This window comes from Nuphar pumila, chromosome 2 (genome assembly GCF_984573655.1).
Source record: "Nuphar pumila chromosome 2, dmNupPumi1.hap1.1, whole genome shotgun sequence".
NCBI lineage: Eukaryota > Viridiplantae > Streptophyta > Magnoliopsida > Nymphaeales > Nymphaeaceae > Nuphar > Nuphar pumila.
Genome location: NC_143250.1, coordinates 63,740,792 through 63,751,223, shown reverse-complemented (window position 1 = coordinate 63,751,223; position 10,432 = coordinate 63,740,792).

Below are 10,432 nucleotides of genomic sequence, written 5' to 3'. Positions count from 1 at the left end.
TTTTACTAAACAAGTTAGTCCACCTTCGGATCCACGGTAAGATCTCTTGTCATCATGTTTTGATATCTTCTCTTTGAGGGCTATTGGCTTTTGTTCTGCTTTGCTTTGTATTAATATACAGATTGAATAGTTATTATATACAAATTACTGTGTCTGTTTCTGTGTAATTGGGCATTCATACCTTCGAACCAAGGCCCCTGCGTCAATCACTTAACCATCTCCAGCTGAAGTATGCCTACCATAAGACGTGATTCTACCTCTTGAGGAGGGTGGATGATCATTCCCCAAGGAAAGGCTCTTGCAAATATTCACCAGCGATACAGATTTAATCGGTATTTGCCATGAAATTAATTTTGGATCTCTGCAATTTCTTGTGTTTAGATCATGCTAGTGAATTCAATCAATTAATCTACATCCTTAGTGAGTAGTCTGATTGTTACATGGGTTATTGTTTATTCTTTATATCAAATCTCTCCATTTGAATTTAGATACATCCTCACATTGGGTTGTCTTTCATAGGGAGCCGAAATCGGGTGTTCTGTGGGCTCATGACCAGAGTTTCTGATAATGATAGAAACCTAAGGTCTGTCGGATTGAAATCAGCCTTCTTCACTACTCTCTGCAATATTAAAATCAAAGGGTACCGTAGATCCAGAGAGACCAGCAGATGGAGACTTAAGATGGCAAACAGAAAGAAGAATTCCAGAAAAAGCCATATGGTGATTCACTGGTGAATTTGCAGCAGTAGGCTCTCAGCAGAATCGCATGTGGGAAACTAGAGCCATGCATACAAATTTCTGAAAGGCAGCATATAGTCTAATAAGCATGCCGTAAAAGTTATCATATCATTACCAGCTGAGGAATTGCTTGGAGCAGTGATGCAGAGCCATTCTCAATCTGTGAAGAAAATAGTTGGTCCCCACTTGCCTTCAGCTGAGGAGTTGGCTTCATCAGCGATACAAAGGCAAACCACCACCAGTAGACACAGATGCTTTTGAGCAAATTTCAAACAAAAATATGTAGGCAAAGAATAGTACCTATGGCAAATGCATCTTAAACTTTTTGTGAGTTGGTAGACAACATTGCTATGTGGTGCTTAGTAAATTTACCTCAGTGGTATATCTAAGAATGGAACAAGGTGCCACGCAAGCTGGCTTCCAACTAACCTACCATAGCGGACCCATACTCTGACAATTAAATCTGTTTGATGAAATATATCATACATTCTGTTTCTGAATGAGAAACTGCCTGCAGAGAACCGGTCATAGAAAATGAAATAATCTGTGGAAATGACCAAAAGCTCACATGTGGAGTTCACTTTATTCCATCAGAATGAGTTTCAAAAGGATTTGCAATGTGTTACTGCAAAAAAAAAAAAAAACAGTGACAACAATGTGACTGTTGGTTTGTGTGTCAGAGGGATGCAATTCACTGGATGTGGGAACTGATCTAGTTCCTCAAATTAGGACCTCTCAGTCCCTCTTCATTCCTGTATCACCCAAGAGTAGGGTATCCCAGGAATTGTTCTTTAGATTCTCAAGTGTTGCCACTTCTGTTTCAGAAATCACTGGATATAACCTCAAGTGCAGAAGCAATTGCCTGACTTGAAAGCTAGGAGGTAATATTAAAGGCTCAAGTAAAACCTCATGGAAGGACAAGTAGTCAAAACCTTATCCAAGTTGGAAAGCGGTATACAAGGACCTGGTGTCAACTTTTTCTCAAGCGGTAAAAGTACATTTTGTAAGCAGCACATCCAGTTATCAACATTGCTTCATACATTTAAGGTTTTGATTGCAAGAAATCCAACGGTGTCAATTCAAGGAGCTTCTGAAGCTCCAGCGTCAGAAGCTGGCTCTGCAGACAATATTGAACGGAGATTGATCACCCCCCCCTTTGCAGCTACATGAGGCATTCAAAATCTGTTATAAAACATTCAGTACTCTGACCTGATTTTTCAACAACTGTGACACTTATTCCATGTTCACCTGATGAGCTGGGAGAAGAAAATGTCACAAGTGAAGCTCCTGAAGCTACTCACGTCGCCTACAACAAGTATATAACAAAATTTGCTGGAGAGGATGCCTTTCATCCCTATGTCAGGGTGCACCCTTTCTATGTCTTGCGAGTCAACAAGATGTTTTCATGTGCTGAGTTGATAGATAAAAACAGAGAAGGAAAATAAATTTCATTTCCAGTCAGTACCAGGTAAGTTATAATCGAGCACAACTTTTTTGATTATTGCTCCTTTACATCTCTTTGTATAGGTATTGTATTTAACAAACTTTCATTTTAGAAAATTCATCATAACAGTCTTTATTGAGAACTTCCAGGAGTTTAAAGTTCCTGCATACTTTTAAGCTCCAGACAAGTGATGATGTGTTCGTAAGCAAAAAAAAAAAAACTCTTATTCAGCATCTAAAAGGTGTTGTAGAGCATGATATTAAGGGTGAGGAGAATTATTCAGGATATTCTTTCATATCCCCTTTTCTTTCTTAGGTGTTTGAGAAGCGAACACCTAAAAATCCTTCCAATGCTAAATATCCCATGTTTGTTCAGGAGCCTTGAAATCAGAGGTTCATTATAGTCTCTTCAATACTCACCTACTGTTTGGAAGCAGTGGTACTGCCGAAGCTCATATATGCCTACAACAGTGTTTGCCAAAACACTGTTGTGGCCTTCACTTCAGTTCACCTCAGTCCGCTGTATCCACCATACCCAGTCCATTGTGGGATATGCATTTATTTTGATTAATCGTCAGTCCCATTTGCTGACACCATATCACTCACTCTCACCCATTCATTTTCTATGCTCTGTAAATGTATATACTCATAGTTTATCACTTGTGTACTACATTACACCTTTGCACATACCTGCACATTTCCACTATCATAGGCTTAACTCACATGTTATTCTAGGTTACTGATTCAATCCAGCTGTTAGCTATGTCTTCCATGTGTTATTTTTGATACATATACTGTTTGCCTAAGTCATTTGTTGCTTATTTTAGCCATTTGTTGTTTGCTTTAATCCCACTATTATTTCAATCATTTGACAGTTGCCTAAATTATATGTTGTTCATCTGATTCCTTGACGAATTTGTTTATTTACTGTCTATACTTTCACCTTGCTACCTAATGCACCTTGACCTGTTTGCCGATCCAATACTAATGCCCCATGGTGACAGCTGTTTATTCATCTGAAATTTTGTAATTCTTAATTTTGTTTAATCGAGTAAGAAGGATTATTTCTGGCAAGATATGAACCGACACATGTGCAGATTCTGTGTGGTATGGCAAATGGCAGTATTTCTGTCATTTAGTAGTGCACAGGTTGGGAGATTTGCCTGGTCTAACAGTTGAGTGTCCAGAACAATTGCTGGAAAGAGCTGCTGGTTTTGTTTGAATGGAGTTAAGAGGGTTGCTGTATAAGTTTCTTCCAATAAGATTGTTCACTTCCGATTGTAATAGCAGCAACTTGTTATAGGTTTATTTCCTATATTAACATCATTTTATTGTTAGTATATGATTATTTTGCATGCCATTAATTATAGCATATATAGTTTGCCTAGTATTGCATTATTTCAGTGTTAATAGATATTGGTAGTGCCATTCATTCGCAAGCATACAAGTTCACTTGTTTTAGATAGAATATGTACAATTTCTTTCTAATCAAGTGTTTTGCAGGGAATATGTGGAAAGGGTTATTCTTTGGAGTTGTAAATTTTATTTTATCTATTGTAATAGTTAGATCTTAATAGGAAATTACATTTCCTGTCTTAGATAGAATGAATGAGCATTGTGAATATCATGAATTGCTTATTTTCCATATATTTTTGCTTTTATTTCTCAAATTCTCACCAATGGAAACACGAATGGCACATGCACCATCTCGTAGGAGGTAATTAATTCTAAGTTGATGATTTACATCAACGGCCATAGTCGGGATGTAAACAAGACTTAGTATTTTTATCTTTTATGAAATAACACTGGATCCACACTGAATCCACACTGGATCCTTTTAAAAAATCATCATATTTTCAGTAAATATTCTCCTCTTTTATCAGAATTTAATCTAAAATTAACTCAATATATATACCAATGGCCATAGTCAGGGTATATTGAGAATTAGTTTCATTTTAATTTTTATAAAAGCACCAAAAAAGGTATTTTATTCTTCATTTGAATTTAGATATGACTATTATATAATACATTCAATGACCATAGTGAGGAGTGTATTATATCATTATTCTTATTTAAATTCATTTGAAGAATGAAATATGATTTTCAAATCCAACTTTAAACTTATTCAAATTCATTCATCATTTAGGGTAAAATTGCATCATATTTTCAAATTTCCCTTTCAAAAACCCAAGTGATTGTGAATATCCCTTCTTCAAATTGTTATTCCAAATCTATCTCAATTTCAAAGTCCAATTTGACTTTGGAATTTCAAAATCATTTTTTTATTCAAACTCCAAAATTTCAATCAAAATCCAATTTCAAAGTTCAATTTAAACTTTGAAGTTTCTGATTCATCTTTTGATTCAAAATCAAGTTTTCTTCAAAATTTTCAAAATCAAAGTTGAGATTGATTCTGAATCTCAAAACCTGACCCTTCTTAAATCCTAAAATTCAATCTGGGTTTTCAAAACCCAGATCCATCTTCAGAAGTCCCATTTGGACTTTCAGAATACAAATCCAAAGCCAGATCCCAATTACAACTTGGATACAATTCCACCTTTGGATCTTAGACTTCAGGTTCAATTCCATTTAGGATCCAGATCCCCATTCTACTTTGGATCTCAAAATTACAGATCCAAATTCCATTTAGGATCCAGATCCCCACTCTATTTTGGATCTCAAATTACAGATCCAAATTCCATTTAGGATCCAGAGCCTAATTCTACTTTGGATCTCAGACTTCAGATCCAATTCCATTTAGGATCCAGAATCCAATTCTACTTTGGATCTCAGACTCCAGATCCAATTCCATTTTTAGGTCCAGAATCCAAACTTCACTTGGATCTCAGATTTCAGACCCAAATTCCATCTTAGATTCCAAATCTTGAATCCAATTCCATTCAAAATTTCAGATCCAAATTCCACTTTGATTCCTATTCTTAAATACCAATTCCATTTTCATTTTAGATTTCAAATCCAATTCCTATTTCCATATTCTAAATCCAGAATTCAAATTCGAATCTCAACTCAAATCTTAACTTTGGATTCAAATTTCATGAAATTCCAACTTTTAAATCAATTCCATTTCTCAATTCTATTCGGATTTCCCACATTTCATTCTGATTTTAAAACTTCAAAATTAGGATTTAATTCCATTTCATCTCTATTCTAATTCAAAGTCCATTTATGACTTTGAAATTTCCTTTTTTCTCCTTTTATCAACTTCAAAATCATTTCTCTCAAGATCCAGATTTATTTTTCCAAGCTCTGATTATTCCAAAAACTTAGAACTTTTTGATCTTAAGTTCTAAGTTAGAAACCATTTCTTCACTCTATCATCAGATTCATCTCAGAAACACTTGGAATATTTTAAAATATTTTCAAAAAGAGCATACATCCTTGCATTACACAAGCATGATTCTTTGTGCATTTAGACTTAGAATAAATTCTTGGATAATTTCTTAGCAAAGCAAAAGGCATGAATTCGACCCTTGGTTCGATTACCCCTGGTAAAGGCGCCAGGAACGGTCGAACCTCGTACCGACGAGCGGATCCCATCTCCCAGTTTTCCCGCAAATATTTCAAAAAATGAAGGCGAGTTATTTTCTAAATATTTTCAAAATTAAGGTCAAGTGAGACCCCGCAAAAGAATTCCTCTTCTCTTCTTTTCTTTTCTCTTCTATCTTCTTTTCTCTCTTTTATTTTTCTCTCTTCAAAAAGGAGGAAAATAGAGGTTAGAAAAGAGAAGGAAGAGAGAGAATATTACGAGAGGAAAAATTTTGCGATGATCACAGTTTTGGCGACCGAGATGGGACTCGTCTCCGTCCGGTCGAATTATGCCTTTTTCTTTTGCTTTGATATTTTCTAAGTTTTTATTCTATATATGTCAGCTAGATTTTCATGCAACCCTTAGGAGCCTAGACTCTGTCCTAAGCTGACATCATTGCATATAGGATCTAAGTATGGTTTGGTAGGACCATATTGAGGAGATTATTCCATGCTCACATTAGACTTAGGTCTTAAATACAACTCTCCTCAATTCTAAGGATTGAATGCAAAACAATGTATGCAAGTGTATGCTTCTCTTCATTTTAATCTATCTCTTTTACGACTTGCATTAGAGCCATCTGATTTCTTGCATGTTGAACATATTTTGAAAACCTCCTTACCTATATTGTCCCGGTCTTCACGTTGCTGGGCTGTCTCACTGAACCATAGTTCGGGAGAGAGCCTCACAACTGGACCCCTTATTTGGGTTTGCGCCCCCCTACCACGTACCTAAGGGCCATAGTCCGAGGTATATCGGTAGGTGCTCAAGGATGTTGGGAAGCCATTACCTTAGAACCGGAGGAATATTTCTATGCCACGTACTTCGAGCTTCGGCTTGAGTATATCGGCGTATCTTGATTGGAATCAGATAATCTGAACCCTAGAGTTAGGATTAAGGTTCTACAAGCCATTTCAAATATTGCATTTAGAGTCAGCCCCTAGGGATTGCTGTTTGTGTTGAGAAACTCTGTTTTGATGTCACATAATATGATATACTGTCGTATTTGATTTTATATGATATGATAATATGTCCTCTTGAAAAATGTTATACTATGACTGAATATGTTTTGCATAAATCTAACGACTATTTGATGCAAGGATATCTCACCCAAAAAGGATGGAGACTTCTTGTTCAAGTACAACTAGTGCAATCATACTCCTTGAAGAAAAAGCTTGATGAGCCATGCATTCCTAAAGATCAACTGAAGAGATCGGCTACCTCAAGATGAAGATGTTTTTCTTCTTAAGAGTCATATGTAACAGAACCTTCAGGAACATGCATAATGCATATTACATACTCATTCATAAAAACTATATCATAAAAGTATACGATAGTTTCAAAAAGCTCCTTTTTGAAAACTAATAATTGTACCTTCTTACAACCCTTTATGAAAAAAGGTATTTTGACATGATTTCAAAATGTAATAATTGTACCTTACATAATATACAAGACAACATGAAAAGAAATGTAGGAAAAAGACAAAACATGAAATCGGCTACATAAAGAAAACAAATATAATATGTTTTTGAAAAAGACTCTAGTTACCTTCTTTAAAGAAATGATTTCAAATATGGGTAAAAGACAAAACATGAAAATCGGCTACACAAAGAAAACACATATAATAAAGTTTTTGAAATGACTCTAGTTACCTTTTTTACAAACCCTTAGAATGTCGACTTACTTTAAGTCATCATTCTCTTTGTATAGCATTAAATATCTCCTGTAAGAAATCCTTATTAAAATATCCTTCTCAAGAATGTCGACTTTCTTGTAGTCCTCATTCTCTCTGAAGACTTTGAAAACCACAACATAAAGAAAACACTTGACATGACTATGTACAAATAAATATCTCAAAGCACTCATTGTACTTACACTCATTTAAAGTAAAGAAGTACTTATGTACCTCAAATCATTAATTAGGATAAAGACAAAACTACAATCCAACGTTCAATGTACTATTGTAAGAAATAGACTTTTTACATAAAATATGTATTACCTAAAATATTACAACGACTAGTGTACCCCATACTTTACTTTTATGGAAAAAGGCTTTCTCGAATTTCTCTAAAGATGTTTTTTGAAATGACATATCATTTCACATCTCAAGAAGGCTACAATTTCAAAATGTAACGATTACTTTTTTAAAAGCTATATAAACACACTCAAATAAACTATTCAACATGGAATGGACATGTGAGCTTACAACGAGAAAAATTCCTATTCGATATTTAAAAAGAGAGCCTTGAGAAAGAAAGAAAAAAAAAGGGAAAGAAAGAAAGAGAAAAAGAAAACAAAGAAAAGAGAAAAAGTCAAGTCCGGCTCTTTGACAAAGAGTATCCTCTGAGTGACAAACAGAACATTCTGAGAATCCTTTATTCTTGCATTCATATCATTCTGAAGGTTCTATAGGAAGTATTGTAACTTTGTTATTCACTGTTTTCCTTCTTTGTTGAAAGAAGTAGACCTCTGTGAAAGAGGGTGTTGCCCTTCTCTATTGAGAGAAGAAGACCTCTGTGAAAGAGGGTGTTGTCCTTCTCTGTTGAGAGAAGAAGACCTCTGTGGAAGAGGGTGTGCCCCTTCTCTGTTGAGAGAAGAAGACCTCTGAGGAAGAGGGTGTTGTACTATTTATCCGGTGACTCGGATGTTATAGTGGAAAGCTCGAGTGGTTTGATTGGGGACTGGATGTAGGTCTGGGTATTGACCGAACCAGTATAAATTCTGTGTTTTATGTGTTGTGCCTTATTGCCTGATTATTTTATTTTATCGATCTTTATCGTATTTCACTATTCACCCCCCTCTAGTGGAATTTTATTTGGTATCAGAGCAGGTTTGCTGGTTTCGACATAACAAGTCTTCCAGCACAAATGGCATCTACCTCTTATGCTCGTGATATTGAAGGTCAACACGCATCTCGTCCTCCTTTCTTCAATGACTCCAACTATGGATACTGGAAGTGCAGAATGGCTATATTTCTCAAGTCCATAGATTTTGCTGTGTGGAAAATTGTTGAGCATCCATACACATCTCCATCCGAGACTATAACTTATGGTCTGATGAAGAAAAGAAAATGGCAAACCTAAATGCAAAGGCTATGAATGCCTTATATTGTGTCATTGATCAGAACGAATTTAATAGAATATCTATATGTGAATCTACATATGATATTTGGCATTCTTTAGAGGTTATTCATGAAGGAACCAACAAAGTGAAAGAAGCCAAGATCTCATCTCTTTTCAGAAAATATGAGTTGTTCAAAATGAACAAAGATGAACCCATCACAGAGATGTTTACCAGATTCACCAACATCACCAACGATCTGAAATCTCTGGGTGTAACATATTCCCAGACAGAAAAGGTGAAGAAAATCTTGAGATCTCTCACAACTGATTGGGAGAAAAAGACTACAGCTATTGAAGAAGCTCAAGATTTATCTAAGCTTACTCTGGATGACTTAATAGGCAATCTTATGGCCTATGAAGTCCACATGAAAGAAAGAAGGGAAGAAGAACAACCCTTGAAGAAAACTCTAGCCTTCTCAGCCCTATCTGAGGATGAAGACTCAGAAAAAGAAATTGAGATTGCGCTACTCACCAGAAAATTTCAGCGCTTTATGAGAAGGAACCGGCTTCCAAATAAGCACAAAGAAAGAAAAAATCCAAAAGAAGATTCTATGTGCTACCAGTGTAATAAGCCAGGTCACCTAAGACGCGACTGTCCTCTTCTCAAAAGAAAATCCAAGACTGAGGAACCAAAGAAAAGGTTCTTCAAGAAAAAGGCTCTGCATGCTCAATGGGATGATTCAGAACCATCCACTAGTGAAGAGTCAAATGATGATGAAGCTGAAACTGCAAACATGTGCTTCATGGCAAACAAAAGCTCTGTAAGTGAAATTTCTGATTTTTTCTTTGAAGAACTTCTAGATGCTTTTCAAGAACTATTTGAAGAATCTAGAAAATTAAGTTCCAAAAATAAAACTTTAAAATCTGAAAATTTAGAGCTTTCCCAGAAAAATGAAAAACTCAGCAGTGAAAACTCTGAGTTGAAAAAGAAAAATCTTCTTATTACTTCTGAAATCTTATCTACTAGCTTCAAGACTAAAAATCTGCAAGTAGAAATTTCAGAATTAAAAAGTAAAACTGAAAACCTTATGAAAACGGTTTTCAAGTTTACTAAAGGAAAAGAGAACTTGGATAAACTCCTATCTTCTCAAAAAGTCTCTTTCTACAAGAATGGTATTGGCTACTCTCATTTCAACAAGCCTTCTTGTATGAATCAAAAGATCACTTTTGTGAAAAGTTCGTCTGAACCAAATAAGGAGTATTATAAAGTTAAATTTTTTAACTCCTCTAAGGTTGTAGACAAACCCAAATCCAAATGGATATGGGTTCCAAGGTTTAACAAAAAGGGACCCGATTGGGTACCAAAAAGAAATTTTACTTGATGATTTGCAGGCTCCAAATAAGAAGAACAAATGGATTCTAGACAGTGGATGTTCAAAACACATGACTGAACATTCAGACCTCTTTGCTGTTCTTCATAAAAAGGAAGGAGGAACCGTCACCTTTGGAGATAACAACAAAGGTTTGATAATAGGTATTGGTAATATTGGAAATATAGATAAACCTCTTATCAAAGACGTTCTCCTGGTTAAAGGCTTAAAACATAACCTTCTAAGTATTAGTCAAATGTGTGATACAGGTTA